Source organism: Cryptomeria japonica, chromosome 8, assembly GCF_030272615.1.
Source record: "Cryptomeria japonica chromosome 8, Sugi_1.0, whole genome shotgun sequence".
Lineage (NCBI taxonomy): Eukaryota > Viridiplantae > Streptophyta > Pinopsida > Cupressales > Cupressaceae > Cryptomeria > Cryptomeria japonica.
Window position 1 is genome coordinate 118,368,145 of NC_081412.1, and position 17,823 is coordinate 118,385,967.

A 17,823-nucleotide genomic window follows, 5' to 3' on the forward strand; every position below is an offset into this window, starting at 1 on the left:
ATTCAGTTGGCTCTACTTCTTCATTATCTGTTGCAGTTGTAGGAATCTCTGTGCACACTCCAAATCCACAACAAACAATAATTAAACAATATTATATGTAACCCAATTAAACTTCAAGAGGAAACTTTATTTTTATATTCTATTGAATGGGTTTCTATATAATACGATTCATTTTGCTAAACGGTCTCTGTTATAGGGTTTTTATTTAACGTGCAAAAAACCCTCACTCTGAATAGTCTCTCTTCCAGCACAAACTTCAATTTGAAAATGGTTTTTGCAGTTTAACAGAATTGACCACAAAATTATAGATGGAAACCCAATTGTTAACCTTAATGCCAAAGCTTTATCATTATATTTTATACACAAATCTTATATATATAATAATAATTTATCCTCTAGGATGGCTCTCTGTCAGGTTTCTATTTAACGGTAGATGTAAAAAATACAAAACCTTCAGCCTTATTCCACAGTCTCTCTGTTCAGCACATGCATCTAATTAGAAATTATTTTTGCAGTTTAGCGGCATTAACCACAAAATTATACATGGAAACATGGAAACCCAATTCACATGACATTTTATTAAAGTCCAACAAGAAGCAGTGAGTTTGTAGAAACTAATATTATTAAAATTCTAAAACCTAATCCAAATATTCAGTGACAATAGAAAAATAAGTAATAATTTTCACATAAATTTCGCTGAGTTTGAACAACAAACTGTAGGTCAGGAAGCCTAGCACAAAATAATATAAATAAAATACAATTTAAAGTAATTACTCATGATTTAGAGTATTTTGAATCTAGATTAGATTATATATTTAAAATATGAAACATATCATTCAATTTTACTATGTAATTGTATGTTTTTAATTTAATTTAGTGTATTCTAAAAGTATTTTTGAAATCATTATTTTTGGTATTGTCATTCTTTCAATTATTCACATTTAACAAATCTTATGTTTTGATTATTAAAAAAATGGGAGAGGTCTGAACCATTACATAATTGTAGAAGTGAAATAAACCAAGGGTCTCACGATGAGTGAGAGCACCCAACCAAACAACTAGCTGTCAAAAAGGAACAAAAGCCAGGTGACCACAAAAACTAGCCAAAACAAAAAACTAGACTAAGAACTAGACTAAGAATAGATGAACAAAGACAAAAAAGAACCCAAACCACCCACCGAAGGCACGAACAAATGGCCTACCTAGTGGGTTTTTTTGCTTTGCTAGTCCTAGCTCAGCAATTTCACCTTCTCTAAGAAAGTAGCTTCTTATTAGAACCCTTACTAGATGATATAAAAGGGGACTTTGAGGTAGCCTTCACCCTTGAAGCAGTTAGCTCTATCACAAAGGCCAAAGACAACTCAATGTGGCATCTCTTCTTCTCCTACCTTCTGTTAAATTCCCCCTAAATATCCTGAAGAGAGGCTGAATTCTTCCTAGCTATTTCCTTATTGAGGATCATCATATCATCTAACTTCCTTTTGAGAGTCTTTTGGTTGCCCTAAATATCCTTAATGACTTTGGCCATCTCACACCTATAATCCTTCTGATTCACCTTCATAGTGAACTCCTTATGTAGTGTCCCTCCTTGATTCATCTTTTGTTTATGCATTGGTAGACTTGATTAGATTCTCATATGATGTTTTGATTCATGTTTATGACTCTATCTATATATCAAATGCTTACAGATGATGCTAGGCTTTTCTTATGGACATTTGATATATGATGACTTATGTGGATGCTCTTGGTTTGTTATTTATTTATTTATTAATATTTACTTTGGGGTGTTCTTCGTTGGATGCTCTTGTGTGTGGATATGGATCAGGGTTTACTTTAGTGGCGAATATTCGCTAATGGTGAATATTTCACGTCAGCAACCTGAAAAATGGCGAATATATTGTATCGATTGGGGGTGGCCATGTCGCTCGGACTTTATAAATATTCGTCAAATGCACGACCCAATTGCCCATTGTTTTATGTAATTAATTGTATCTATATCAAGATTTCACTAATAGAATCTATGTTTTCCACACAATAAATTCAATTTTTTTGCCTACACTTTTCAAAGTTGTCTTAATAGATGGCCATAATTTTCCAATAGCCATATACAGATTTATTGGCCAGGAGGACCCAATTTGCCTGACATTTTGTGGAAGCATGTCTCAATTCACCCCAATTTTCACCAACTCTATTATAATTGGCAATTAATTGGATGACCCATAATCACCTTGAAAATTACATAAGATGTGTTATAACTAAGCGTGATTCGCCAAATATTTGTATACCATATAAAATTCCCCCCAAATTCGCCAAATAAGGATTGTTATAAATACAGGCAAAGACCAGATTTATCTCGACACAATTTGGTTAGTTCTGAGCTCTCAATTCGGATCACTAGTGAAGTTTCAGACCAGGAACAACCATTTTTTGCTGACTGCATTGGTAACTACTAGTGACTTAAAGGTAAGTGATCATATTTTTTAAGAGTTATAATATTATTCTGAATTCATCTCTATTTTGTTTGCACTTTTGAGTTTATTCTTATTCACTAGGCACCCATCAGTGGTCACTCGGGAGACCTCAGACATCTATATTGTAGGTCGTAGGGCCAATGAATCTTATAGTCTATTATTACTTATTAAATAAGTTGATATTTTTTCGCAGCCTTTATTTCATTGGAGATGTCAAATAGGAAGAAGGGTAGGAATCCTGAATGTGGGGAAGGCCAAGAGATGCAAACAAAATGCAGAACATTGTCTTCATACTTTGGGATTGGCAAAGATTGTGGTGAAAATTAGGAAGGTACATGTCATCACAAGTACAATTACAAGATTCACAACCTACACTGCATATTGAACAAGGCGGAGAACCTGATATCTCAGATCATGATGAACTTGAAGAAGATTTTCTAGTAGATACCCAGGTTAGCCGAAATGATATAATTGACTTGGGTGATAATGCCACGTATGATAATGCACTAAAGGAGAAAAGAAAAGTCAAATAAAAAAAGATCAACCCAAATCAAAAAAGGATCGTGAGTGGGATATGTCAATGAGAAATTTTTAAATTACTTGAGCGTCAAAGTATCCATTCATTGAACCAATGGATAATACAATTGAATTTGAGCCTCTAATAGAATGCAGGTGTAAGATTTACACTTGGAAACATAAAAAGGAAAAGAGTTTGTAGCTAAAAATTGACACCATATAAAAGCATATGGGTAAATTTTACAAAAAACAAATGATAGATGGAGTTGAAAAATCAGTGATAAGATGGAAAAAAAAGGAGGAATGTAAGCATGTGAGGAATGCCAAAGAATTTTACTTTTAGGAGAAAACATAGACGAAGCCTACTGAAGTTAAAGGTTCTATTGAAGCTATTCTTGGAAAAGCAATGCAAATAGAACAACTGAGAAAAGTTGTTCAGTTAAGTGTTGTTTTTTATATTTTGAGCATAGGCTTTGCTATGACAGACTGCTCATGAATGAGTGGTTTATTAGACTTTTTGAAAGTTCTTAACTAGATCCTAATAGTCACTGGTCAGTAAACAGTGGATGGGAATGGCCAAGTTGTCTTGCTGAGGTTGAAAAAGAAGATGTAAAGGAAAAAAAAAAGAGTCTAACTTTATTGTGTTGTCTTTAGACGAAGTTACAGCAGTAGATAATACTTCATGGGTATGCATGCATGTTTATACTGTACAGAATCATGCCTGCCAACCTCATCTACTTTCTGTTCTTAAAATGAAGGATAGTGAAAAAGTGGAAAATTTATTTCAACAAGTAAAGAGCTATTTAATTGAATATGGAGGTATGGATGACATGATGATTGCCAAAAAGTTGATGTGTTGGAGCGGATGGAGCTTCAATAATGAAAGGTCATAGGAACGGTCTTTGCGCAAAGATGGAAACTTCTTGTGCACCCTAAATTACTGGCATTAATTGCATGGCCCACATAATGAATCTAGCTTTTGGAATTGTGAGCAAGCATGCTCTAGTAAAAAAAATTTAAACATTTAATTCAAGAGCTCTACTCACACTTTTGTCGAAGTCCCAAACGATTTATGGAATTTCAACACTTTGTTGATGGAATAGCCGATGGGAAAAATCTTCTTAAGGATAATGATACCAAATGGATCTCTTAGGATGGACCAGTGCATTGAGTTTTTTTAAAATATCCATCCTTGATTGGACTATTTCACACAAATTGCGATGAATCAAAGAAACTGAAATCTCCTAACTTGCTTCAGAGGTTAAGTAATAGAGACACTCTTAACTATAGCCGCTCTTCTCCCAATGCTAGAGGAAATGAGGAATATTATGAAACATTCCAAGAAAAGAGCTATATATATTGTATAATATTCTAAGGTGCATAAGATGACATGTCTCACGCTCGATAATCTCTATGGATCTCAACCAACATTATCTGATGAAAAATTTGCTAAGTGGCAGACACTCACAAATTTGAACAATCCTGATAACTTTTTACAGATCATTGCAAATGGGGAGTTATGTGCTAGTGTACACAGAGTTGAGATACCAATGCACTGTTTTTCCATGGTCAAGCTCGAGGAACCAGGAAAGTGCCCCAAGAAGCGACTAGCAAGAGTTTAGCAAGATTGTTGAATCTGTAACTACTTTAGTGAAGAAAATTGCCTATGATCTTTCCTCACATATCAGAGGCAGATTCCCTCCTGAGAAACTACTTGAAGCCATGTCTATTGTGTTTTAGGTCAATATTGGAACCTCAACAGTTCAGCTGATTTTTGAACTAAGCTACTGACTTTGATAAAACAATTTTGCAAATCAAAAGAATTCAATGGAGTAACTATAAATGGAATTTTAAATGAAAGTCTTCTTAGAGAGAAATCAACCCATTTTGCATACACTATGAGAGAACAATATGACATAATGGAGAACCCCCATGAAGAGGGATCAGTAACAAGGCTTTGGACAAATCTAGGTAAGAGCGAAGTGATGCGTGATTCAATATCAGAGTATTTTAAGCTTGTTGATTTATGTCTTACCATGATATTGGGTTCAATGGAGGATGAGATATTTTTCAGTGCTTCGAGGTTCCTAAAATCAAAGCTAAGAAACAAAATAGACAAGAATTTGGAAAATTGCTTGAGGCTCTATACATCTAGGTATGATGTCCACACTTTTCCTTACGACGGGACACTAAAAATCTGGAGGTCCAAATGTGAAAGAAGAGGTTTGGGCAACACTTCAAATCAAAGTGGTAGTGAGAAAATTGACTCGTGTACTGGACCTGCTGGTAGCATTGAGATATATAGTTCAACGGAGGTATGAAGATGCGGAGTGAAGAAAACACAGACAAGAATCAGGAAGCTCTGAATTTCTTGAAGAGGAATGGCAACTTTAAGAGATTTAGCACTAGCAGTTCCTAGGTATTTATTAATCTTATTACTGTATCTCATCATTCATATTAAAAAAAACATATTATTGTGGTTGAAAACTTAATGATATTTTATGTGTCTGTCAACTTTATGAAATTAAAATTTAATATTGATTTGCAATTGAATTTTTCAACTTTCTAATTTCAAATAGAAAATAGAAAAATAAAAGAGTGTAATGTGTTTATTGATAGAGTGATGTTTATTTAGACATGTTGAGATTTTCGTTAATTCTTTCAAAATATAGCCATATGATACAATTCATTCAATACAAAGCTCTATGTGATTATCTATGCAGAAGTCAATACGAAATTTCAGAACCCTTTGTAAATGACCCTGAATTCCCTTTTATAGAAACAAGGGAGCAACAATAGCTTTAGGTCTATTTGTAACATTTGAAGACTCAACATCAAAATTAATCACCAAGGCACTCAATCTATTGTCCCATCAATATCACAAACTTAGTACAATTTTACAAGGCTGAAGGTATCTATGACCATCATAGTCCAGATTAACAATTTAGCAACTGCTACATGTCTCTAATTCAAAAAACAAAGTTCAAACTTAAAACTTAATTCAAGCCATGAAAAATTAAATATAGAGAATAGAAGTGCACAAAACCTAGAAATCAAAAATAGAGAAAGACAAAAAAGTTAAAATCTAAGAGAATTTGAGAATACAAATTTACAAGGTTGAAGGTGTGCATCATAGATTGGATTAGTAATGGTGAGTGCTTCATTTTTCCAATTCATAAAATAAATTTATTTCAAGCGATTCCAAATTACAAACAAAAAAAAGCAGAAAACCTTGAAATTAAGAATGAAAGCAGAAAACTATGCAATGCATACTATGATTCATGAGATCTTTGTGCCAGTTTTTGTAGGGTGCTCCACTTTCCGTCTGATGGAAGTGCAATTTCTTTTAAAGTATAGTAAGTCAACTACAAATTCGTGAGCAATCCATATTTGGAAGAGTGACTTGACTCCACTATTTCACCCAATACCACATACAAAGTTGTCAATGATTTGATAAAATTTAGAAAGTTGTGAGGAGTTGTGTCCTTAGGAAGCAAGTCTAATTCAGACTTCATTTTGTCCTCCATCCTTTTTTTGAAAGATTCTTTTCCAATGAATTTATTTGATGTGTCAACACTCTTCGACAAACCAAGATTTAAAAATTTGGATGTCTTTTCTTCCAGCTTCATTATCTTTTTCCCACCTTTATTCGTAATTTCTTGTGATTCCCTTAGTTGATGGCATTTTTGAATGATAGATGATGCCTTTACCGAGGCATCAATGCAACTCTTAATGCCCTAGGATGCCAAATAGGTGTCACTAGTACTAGAGACTTCTTGCAAAATCTGTTTTGCAATATTCACTTTTGAATAAACATTTTTGTTCTTCTCCATGTGGTCTTTGAGCCTCCAAAAAATTACTCTCATACTTTTAGTCAATTCAAACCATTCAGACAAATTTTCACTCCTCTGCATTATTTGGCCCCAAATGTTTTCTTTTATATACTTCACTATATTTTTCATATTGTCTTCCAAAGTTTTAATTTTTGGATTCTGCAGCTCTTCTTTCATATGTACACATTTTTTTCTTTCTTCCTCTGCTTTCTCTTCCAAATGTTTTTCTTTTTTCGTCTCCTACTCCAATTGGTTCTATAATTTTTTGTTTTCAGCAATAGAAAACTCCAGACTTTTGTATGATTTTGCTGACGTGGCTCTTTCATCATCAAAATTTTAATGCTTTCATCCAATTTTTCCCTTAGTTCCTTTAGTTTTGCGTCCATCTGTTCCTGCTCTGTAATTGTTGATGTAGAGGCCAAATTTTTTATCCTTCTCTATAATTAATTGCACTTGTTATCTACTACTTTCCTCTTTGCTTTTTCATTTTCCATGTCTTCCTGTAACTTTTCTATTTGTTTCTCCAGCTTTTTTTCTCTCTCTCCACCTTGAGTAGTGAAGTATAGGTCAATTCGTTGGTCTTTTTTGACACACTAATTTTGTCCATATTTTTAACTTTGGAAAAGGGCAAGTGCAAGGTAATGAGTCACAAATTCACGGAAGTCCACGCATTGGAAAACGCGCTCTTATAAATGGGGGCCCGTTTTCAAAAAACGGGGGCCCGTTTTCAAAAAACGGGGGCCCGTTTATGCTTCGAGCTCCCGAGCCGAAAGGTAACGGGGCTCCGAAGCAAAAAAAAATGGGGGCCCGCTTTAAAACAAAACGGGGACCCGTTTTTTAGAAACGGGGGCCCGTTTCTAAAAACGGGGGCCCGTTTTGTTTAAAAGCGGGCCCCCGTTTCTAAATGACATTTTTCCTTTTTTTTTCCACAAGCTGCCTTGTTTGAAAACGGGGGCCCGTTTTGTGGAAGTTGATTCCACAACCCGCCACTTGGCTCGGGATTAGGCCCGGGATAGGCCTGGAATGGCCACACCTGAGACATGGACCTGCAAATTCAAATCTCCATGAATGAAAGCACAAATATGAACTTCAGAAATAGTTTACGCGCCTCTAATCAGAGGATTTTTATACGAAATTAAAACCCATTTCAGATTATACTGTCTAGATTCTAAATATGTAAATTTATTTAAAAATTGATTATTTTAACTATTTTTCATTTAATTTATACTAGATCGAGTCCATAAATTTGAAATATTAACTAATTTTGTTAATTTAATAACTTTTTTATTTTAAAAAATTTTGGAAAAAAAATTATATGTCATCAATCTACACAAAATTCTTTTGTATTTAAAAAAAAATAAAATCAAAAAATGTTAAGTTTACATCAAATTATGTGGGTCGTACACGTGAAATTTTTAAAAAGATAATTACGGCCATTAAAAAATTAATAAAAAAAAATATATTAGAAAAAAGAATACAGAAAAATATGCTCATCAATCTTCAGTGTGTTACAAACCATTTCCCAAAACGGTTTGAGAAAATAATTTTAATTGTGTCAAAAAGTGTGGGTCGTACACATGCATGGTAAGGTCTTGAAACAGGCATTTTTAAAACATAGTTTTCAAAAGTCCATTCAAAAAGTTATTTTTTATTATGTGGGTATTAAAATAAATTATATATTTGGAAAGTAGACTCAGAGGGCTATCTTTTATATTCCTGACTTTTTCCAAGATTCAATCTCTAAGTGTTTCAAAATTTAAGCTCAAATGAGACAAAATCTGAAAATCAGGGAAAACACTTCCACTTTTTGGCCAAAAAGTGGACTCATCTTCTTGCACTGACCCAAAAATGCATTTGGAGGGTGCTAACATGAAATTCAGAGGGATCTATTTGAGTATGTGATGGATTTTTATCTTTATTTGGGGGCATAACAACCATGAACTCCATCATATCTTTGTTTGGGTCATATGTGGAAAATACCCTGTTCGATGCAGGTTGTTCCTCTAAAGCTACAGTAAGGGAACCCCACTTCAATGTCTTCTTATTTCTTTATTCATATTTGTTGTTTGTGCAAATTTATTAAATAAATCATTGTAACAAAAATCTGGGTTTGTTGAAGTAATTGAATGTTTGAAAGGTGAAATATCACTTGCAGTGATGTGCGCATCTCCACCTATGCCTGTGGTTCTAACTAATGCATTTTGAGGAGTAGAAACAACCATTCCTAATCCTGACACACTAAATCTTGCAAGTGGAGTTTTTGGACCATTTTTAGGTGTTTGTTCCAAATTTGCAAACAATAGATTTATAGCGGCAATTGATATAGTTGGAGTTGTACTCGTGATTGTTGTCATAACCTTTTGCTTCTTCACAAGCCTTGGTCATTGAGATTATATATAGTATCTACTACTATTGGCCTCTTGTGCGAGATATATTGTTGTTGCACTTGTTCAGAACAACTAGTATTAGTACCCATGCCATCCCCACCAATGGCAATGGAACAAGGTGGATTTGAAGCTCTAACAAATTAAAATGGAGATACAAGGGAATGAGTAGTACCTTTCTTTGATGAATCTAATGATTCAACTCCAATGAATTTTTTCTCACCATATTTTGGTGGAAGTGGTGTGACAATTGGAAAGTAAGGGCCTTCTCCTTTGGGACCCAGACCACTACCTTCAAAACCCATTTTTTCCATAATGGTTGCCCCTTTGCTATATTTTTCTATCATGGACTCATTGACTCCACTCAATTTTTCAGAGACTATAGTAGCTGTTGGAGTGTCCTCATTCTCATACTCATTTTCATCATCACTTTTGTCATACGATTTTGTGGGATGCTCCATATTCCACAATTTTCTAAACTCAATATCCTCGTCGATTTCATCAAGATCTACACTAGTCTTTGGTTTACCGAGATTCTTCCTCATAGTCCAAAAATCACTTATTTTAGTTTGAGTCCAACGTCTATCTTTACATCGTTCCAGTATATTTTTTGGAATAGCTTTGTTAGATAGATCAACAACTTTTTGGTAGAAATTGTAGGACCTCCTATTTTCATTTTGATTTTGGATGCCCTTCTTTGTTGTTCTCTGTGTGTGGAATACCATGATTTGTGATGAAAATTTTCTATTGAAATTTTATTGTGAGCGACAATTTTCTCCATCTCTTTTTTACCTCATCCTAGGAGTCCATGTTTTTAAGATTTTCTAGCAATGGTTTACTTTCATGTTGAAATTTTCTTGTAGAGTTCCTATTCATTATAAGCCTTGTTTGAATGACGTTGATTGGATCATACTGCCAGTAACTGTCAACACCAAAGCTTAAAATTGTCAAAAAATCATGTGCCACTTTCATTCCTTTTCTCTCAATGTGAACCCTCCACATGAGAAAGGCAAGGAAAGAAATATGCTCTTCTTTTGCTGACCATGAAAGAGTAAATTTGTACTCTCCATCTATCGTACATATTCCAATGCAAATACCCTCTCTATCACATGTATTGGAAGTTTGTAGGGTTCTACTGTTGATACGTAAAACCTTAACACAATGTATCTTCCATGAAGAACCAGTCAGCCAATTTATTTGACTTCTGAGTTGAATGCAATCTCTACAAGACACAGGCAATCTAGGCATTGGAGTGCTTGTAATTTCATGAAAAATTGGTGCCAAAAAGAAGTCTACAAAATGGTTGTAGTTCTCTCTATTATCATGCATCCTTATCTTAGGTGTGCATTCATATATTGGACACTTTATTTTGTCCTGAGTCTTCTCATCAATCTTATAGACCTGAATGTGAAGCTTGTTGGTCTCGAATATTGCATGATACTTTGCTAGAAGAAGATATCACAAGTAGGTTGTGAACCTAAATGTCTTACATGAACCTCTTTTAATCATTAGTAATTGTTTTTGCATGGATTTAACAATGTGCTCAACAAAATTAAATCTTACTCATTCTCTTACACAATGGATATGAAAAATAATTTCAAGAAGGCTGGTACCCACTTCCCTATTATTTTCCAATCCCAGGGAAAATGTTAGCAAGGAAATAGTATCCTGAACCCATGGCACAAAAATATTATAATCATAAGGAGGCTTATGATTCCAATCCAGTTGAGCACCATACGCTGTTAGACCTTTGATAAATGAATCTTTAGTATTTGCTTTGATTCTCTCATATTCCTCTGCTAACTTTCATAGGTCAATGTGGACATTTGAGTTTTGTGCTTCAAACCCTAGGTTCAACAAATGAGCAAATTCTCCCTTGGTTATGGATAAAATTTCCTCTTGAGTATTTTTATTAACAATTGCTTTTTTATCTTCATCATAATTTTGGGCGCAAACCATGATAATTTCTAGGCAAGAGAATACTTTAGGTAGCATCATGCGTCCCAATCTAGCATACAACGATGAAATTTTATTTGTACTTACATTTAATATTGTGTTAAAAATAGTATATTTTGTCGTGTTTTGTTCTCCTGCCTTATTAGACAATGCATATCTAATTTCCATGATTCTCTTTGTACCATGGATAACAGGATCATAAATATCATGGTATTCATCAGTGAAACTAGTTATTTTAACCAATTTGGTTAAGTCTATTTTGTCCTTTGGTTTCCCCATCATCGATATTGTTCATGGTTCAAAATAATGATAGACAACTAGTAACTACAAGCCTAAAAATTCTAACCCTCAATTTGAACCCCTAATTATAATTCTACAATCTAAATGGTAAAGCACAAGAGTAAAAAATTAAAAACACGGGATTTTACTCTATTGCATTTCTCAATCTAGTAGTTTTTTTTTAATCTCCCTAGATTTACTGGTTTGTCCAAGAATCAAAATACCAATATGAGTCCCTTAGTTTCAAAACCCTCAAAAGTCAAAAGTTCAAAACCTAAAGGGCAAAATTTGTAGAATCGTGTTATAATTTTATAAATTATTATTAATAACTATTTCCAGCCGTAGGGCAAAAAATTCATTGCTTCTTTCTAAATTCTAAGGACTGACAGTCTGACACGTCACATGTGTCACTTTTTTAGAATTTTTTTGAAGACTTTTTAATCCTTTGCAACTTCTGCCCAGAATAGAGCTTATTACACTTAATTAAGAATACAATTACAAATTTAGAATTTAACTATGCTTAATTAAATGTTTATTATTAATTAAGTGAAACCTGTTGTTTTAACCAATTACAAATATCATGGTATTCATCAGTGAAAATCATGTGGTTCTGCAAGAGAATGATGAGACGGAGGATTTGAACTCAGTCATTAAGGAATCGAATTGTGAGGAATCTCTTCCGAGATTTGAAGATGGCCAACAATGCAATATTCTTGGAGGAGGTTCTTCCTTTGAATCCCAGAAGTCAGTTGAGTATGTAAAGTCTACCTTTCCGATGTCACCAACAACTTGTCTTCTCAACATAAGTACTAAATGGGCAAATGAAGAAGGAAAAATTGTTGCTATGCATAAAGTTGTTGCCCAGATCCCTCTGGAGGATGAAACTCAGCATAATGACGCTACAGAAAGAAAGCGGGGAGGGAAAAAGGGTTCTAAATCTACTCAACAAATTACTCCTGTGAAAACTAGGGGAAGAGCCAAAGATGATGTGGGCTCATTCCCATCAACGCCAGGAAGGAGATCATTGATGCAAATGAGAGAATTGGAAGCCAGTAAGAATATTGTGGATGGTACCTAGCTGACCATCCTTGAGGTATGCTCTCTCAAACGAATATGAATATTATTTCATGGAACATTCACGGACTTAATGGTCTGCATAAATAGGAGGTTCTCAGTAACCTTGTTAGGGACATAAACCTAATATTATTTTGATTCAAGAAACTAAAATTTCTAAGGATAAATTGGATAAAATCAAAGTGTTTAATAATTGTGGGGCCAAGGGGGATAGCTCGGATGGTGCCTCTGGTGGCATAGTACTCTTTTGGAACCTATAGCATGTATAGGTGGATCTTGTTTGGTTAGATAATAATATGGTGTTTGTTAGATTTCACCATATTAAAGATGGTACAACTTGTCTTTTATCTAATATCTATGCCCTGAATACTAGACAAGGGAGAAGAAAATTCTGGAAAAAGTTAGAATCTATCAGAGATCAATTCAATATTGAAGGATGGCTGTTTATGGGAGACTTCAACACACCTCTTAAGGAGAGTGAGAAATTTGGGGGGATTCCTTCTCAACTTGAGAGTAGAATGGATATGATGAACTTCATTGATAGTTAGGTGCTACATGATGTGGATCTTCAGGGTGCTAATTACACTTGGACTAATAGAAGGATTGGCTTTGATCTTATTCAGGCGAGACTTGATAGATCCCTTATCTCCAATGACTAGTTCAACCATTACAATTTCTCCTTGAACGCTCTTTCCCGTATAGGATCTGATCACTATTTGATTTCTTTTGTGGTGGACCCTATCTCTAGGAGGAAAACTTTTCCTTTCAGATTCAAAAAAATGTGGATGGACCATCCTAAAATTGATGAGGAAATAATGGAATGGTGGAATATCTTAGTGGATGGCTCTGCCATGTTCTAAGTGGCAAAAAAGTTGAGGCATGTTAAAGACATGGTCAAGAAATGGAATAAGGAAGTCCTTGGTGATATTTTTGCCTCCAAATCAGCGATTCAGCTAGAACTCAAAGACATTCAGGATAAAATCCAATCTAATGGGTATGATGAGGTCTCCATCACCTTTGAGAATGAGATCCTATCTAAATATCATTACATTATTAGAAAAGAGGAGGAATTTTGGAAGCAACGATCTCATTCTCTTTTGCTTAAGGAGGGATAAAAATACTAGATTCTTCCATATGACTGCCATGAAACACAAAGCGGCTAATGGAATATAAAAAATGTCTATAGGGGGGACCCTGTCTTTTGAGGAACAAGAAATAAGGAAGGAATATAGATCTTATTTCTCTTCTCTCTTATTAGCTGACTGCAATCTAGATAAAGCTAATCAAGATTTACTCCTTGATGCGATCCCAAATATGATTGGGCAAGACCAGAACAAATTCCTCTTTGCTATCCCCTCTGAAGCTGAGATTAAGAAGGCAACATTTTCCTTGGAAGGAAATAAAGCCCCCAGACCAGATGGTTTCCTGATGTTCTTCTTTCAGACTTTTTGGCGTATTATTAGGGAGGATATTGTCAAGGGAGTAAAAGAATTTTTTGGCTCTAAGAAGATTCTGAAGGAGATCGATGCCACTTTTCTTGTTCTCATCCCTAAGGTCCCGAGTGCTGATGCTATGGATCTTCTTAGACCTATTAGCCTTTGCAACTCCTTTTATAAGATCAATTCCAAGGTTATCAACTTAAGACTGTTGTCCCTCCTTCCTGATACTATTTCTCCTCAGGAGAATGGATTTATTCTTGGAAGGAAAATTCTTGACTCCATCATCACAGTCCATGAGAACATTCATTCTTTGGAAGTTTCAAAAAATCAGGGATTTCTAATGAAACTTGATGTGTCGAAGGCCTATGATCGGGTGGACTGGAGTTTTCTTCTCAGAATCCTTAAAGCTTTTGGGTTTGGTGAGAGAGTGCTTCTACTGATATTATAATTGATTTATACCCCTGCACTCTCTATTATTGTTAATGGTTCTCCTACCCCCTTCTTCAAGTCTTAAAGGGGCCTCAAACAAGGGGATCCTATATCCCTTATTTTGTTTTCTCTTTTGACTAAAAGTTTGGGTAGATACATCAGCAAGCTTTTTTCTGAAGGTCATCTGAAAGGTGTCAGATCATCATTGGTTGACAGGGTCTACTCCCATCAACAATTTGTTGATGGCATGGTTTTGCTGGGATCATTGACTATCAAGGAAGCTAGATCTCTAAAATCGACTCTAAATCACTATTGCCAAGCTTTGGGATAGCTGATAAACTAGATAAAAAGCTTCCTCTTCTTCCTCAACACTCTTGAAGATAGGCAAAGGAGAATAGCCAAAATCTTGGAATGCTAGATTAGTTTGTTCCCTTCTATATAATTGGGTCTCCCTCTATGCAGAAAACCTCCTTATTCATTTTGGAGCAGTCTGGTGGATAGGTTCCACAAAAATCTTGTCGATTGGAAAGGAGCCCTTCTTAGCAAAGCTAGAAAGATTCAATTATTAAAATCCTCCCTCTAAATATTACTTGTGTATTCCTTAAGCTTATTTAGAATCCCAAGCAATTTTATGATGCCATTGAAAAGATTCAAGAGTATTTTCTTTGGTCAGGGGTTGAGGAGAGGAAAAGGATTTCTTTGATTGCCTAGGATAAAGTCTACAGACCTAAAAAAATGGGTGGCCTTGGTCTGAGAAACATTAAAACCCTTAATTGATCTCTCCTCGCCAAGTAAATCTGGAAGACGTTTGGGGAAATTGGTGAATGGAATAAAATCTGGAAAGCTAAATACCTGCATTCTCAACCATCTCTTGCTGAGTTTCTTACTTCCTTTGAAGCCCCTTCTGGATTTTATATTTGAAATAATGTTGTTTAATCTAAATGTGTGGGTGGGATTGGTAAAAGATGGGCTTTTGGTAATGGTAGAAAAGTCAATTTCTAGGAGGATACTTGGCTGTTGGAGACACCTCTTTCCAGCATGGTTATTTTTTCTCCTTTTATCCATGCTTGAAAGGCCAGATTTAGAACTAAGGTGGCTGACTATTGGAAGGAAAACCAGTGGGTGAATCTAAATTCCATAGACCCAACACTCAACCCTTTGATGTTGTTGCTTAATTTTGTGTTGTTAGACCCAATGCTTGAGGATATGATTCTTTGGGCAGGAACTTCTTCTGGCAGATTCTCAATTACTTATGCTATTCTTTTGTTGTCTCATTCTCAAAATCTCCCCCCTACTGGTCTAAAGCCTGGATTCATGGCATTATCCCCAAGATCAATATCTTCTTTTGGATTCTTCTACATAACAAAATCCTCACCATCGATAATCTCTGCAAAAGAGGTTTTCATCTCCCTAATAGGTGTTACCTTTGCCTAAATGAGCAAGAGAATGTTAACAACATCTCTCTCCATTGTTCCTTTTCCTATTCTATTTGGTCACAGATCTTGTAGTTGTGGAATCTAAACTGGGTCTTTCTTGCTTCTATTCAAGAGTGCTTCATTGGTTGGAGATGCCTCTCCTCAAATAATTATATCAAGCAATAATGGGATTTTATTCTTCCTCATGTGGTATGGGTAATTTGGAAAGAGCGGAACAACACAATCCCTAGAGACTCCTGCTCCTCTCTGAAAATAGTTTTTACTAAAATCAAGTAGGCCATTTTGGAAAATATGAAAGCTGGTGGTAAATCTCTTCTTTTCACGAACAAGGATAAGTTGGATTTTCTCAATAATTGGAATGTTTCTGCCTCTTAGATAGGAATGACAAGAAGGATTAAAGAGATAGCAGCAAATGGTCTTCTCCTCTGATGGGTTGGATCAAAGTTAATTTTGATGGGGCAGCCAAGGGGAACCTAGGGCCGGTCGGGTGTGCGGGAGTGATAAGAAATGAAGCTAGTTATTTTATTGTGGCGGTGGCACTCCCCATGGGATCTCATACCAACCACTTAGTCAAAGCTATGGCAGCTTACCAAGCTATTACCTGTTAGATAGATCTGATACCGGGACTAAACTGAGAGGGGCAGGTGAATCGGTTTACCACCAAAAATCAGAACTTATGCATATCAAAACCATTATATATGAGCAAAAAGGAACCAACGCAATGAAGAATAGGACATGAAAGAACATCACACATAACACCTGTATTTTGACATGGAAAACCTGGAAAGGGAAAAACCACGGTGGGAAACCCTACCCACAATCAGATGAATACTCTACAGTAGTATTGTGAACAATTACAATGGGGTATGAACTTGTAGAAAGTTCAACAGCCTAGAGCACATTTCTCATCACAAAGAGAAGTCTCACTGACTTACAAAACATTGGACTACAATCTGGAAAGAATGAACTATGAAAGTAGCATCTTTTAATGCTTGATACAGTTCAAGATATCTGCCCTACAATACAAAAACCTTCATCGAATGATATATGACTTGTTCGCACATAAACCTTCCTCTAAAAATGCAAACATAACCATAGATCCCATCCATGTATCGATATACAAATTACATGAATAAGTCACCTATAAATATTGATCATCAACCTTATTGACAAGGCCAACTAAACCCTAAACCCATAATAACAAAAATTATATTACACGGTATCAATGAACCAATATTATGATTTACATTACATAGCATAGACCTAAATCAAGTAACCAAACCCTTCCATCCACTGGAAATTCTGCTAAGACAAAAATCCAACACGCTTTACCAACCGGTAGAAACCCTTATTGAAGAAACATAAAAAGTCTAACCGGATCCAAATAGGACCACCATAATAGTATGCTAGCCAAAGAAAAGTCACCAAATAGTCAAAATATGATCAAGAAGAACCTTCAACATGATAGAAACCGATTCCATAAGCCGGACCAAAATCGACTGACCAAAACACCAAATTCATTTACCGGTAAAGCTAACCATGAAAGCTAGAAGCTAGCCGGTAAAGTGAGAAGCTAGCCCGTACCGGGAAATACTAACTAGGAACGTAAGCGATAGTTATCAGAGCACCAAAACATGAACCAAAGAATATGGCAAACGGATAACCATCCAGAGAAAGCATTAAAAACCGATTCTAGAGATCTGATCATACTAGATCAAAATCATAGCCAAAACTAAGATGATCACCAAGACTAATAGGTCCAATCGGGATACAGTGTTGACATCAATGAAAACACTTAACCAAATCCAACATATTTCCAACAATCTCCCCCTTGGTATTGATGGAAACACTGAATGTGAAAAACATCCAAGTGCCAAGGAATGCCAATAATCTCCCTCAAAGATATGACTAATTTTCACAAGAATATCACCTTTCCCCCTTTGATGTCAATGACAAAGGATGGATACCAAGACAAAAATACTGAGCCAAATATCTGACTACTCACC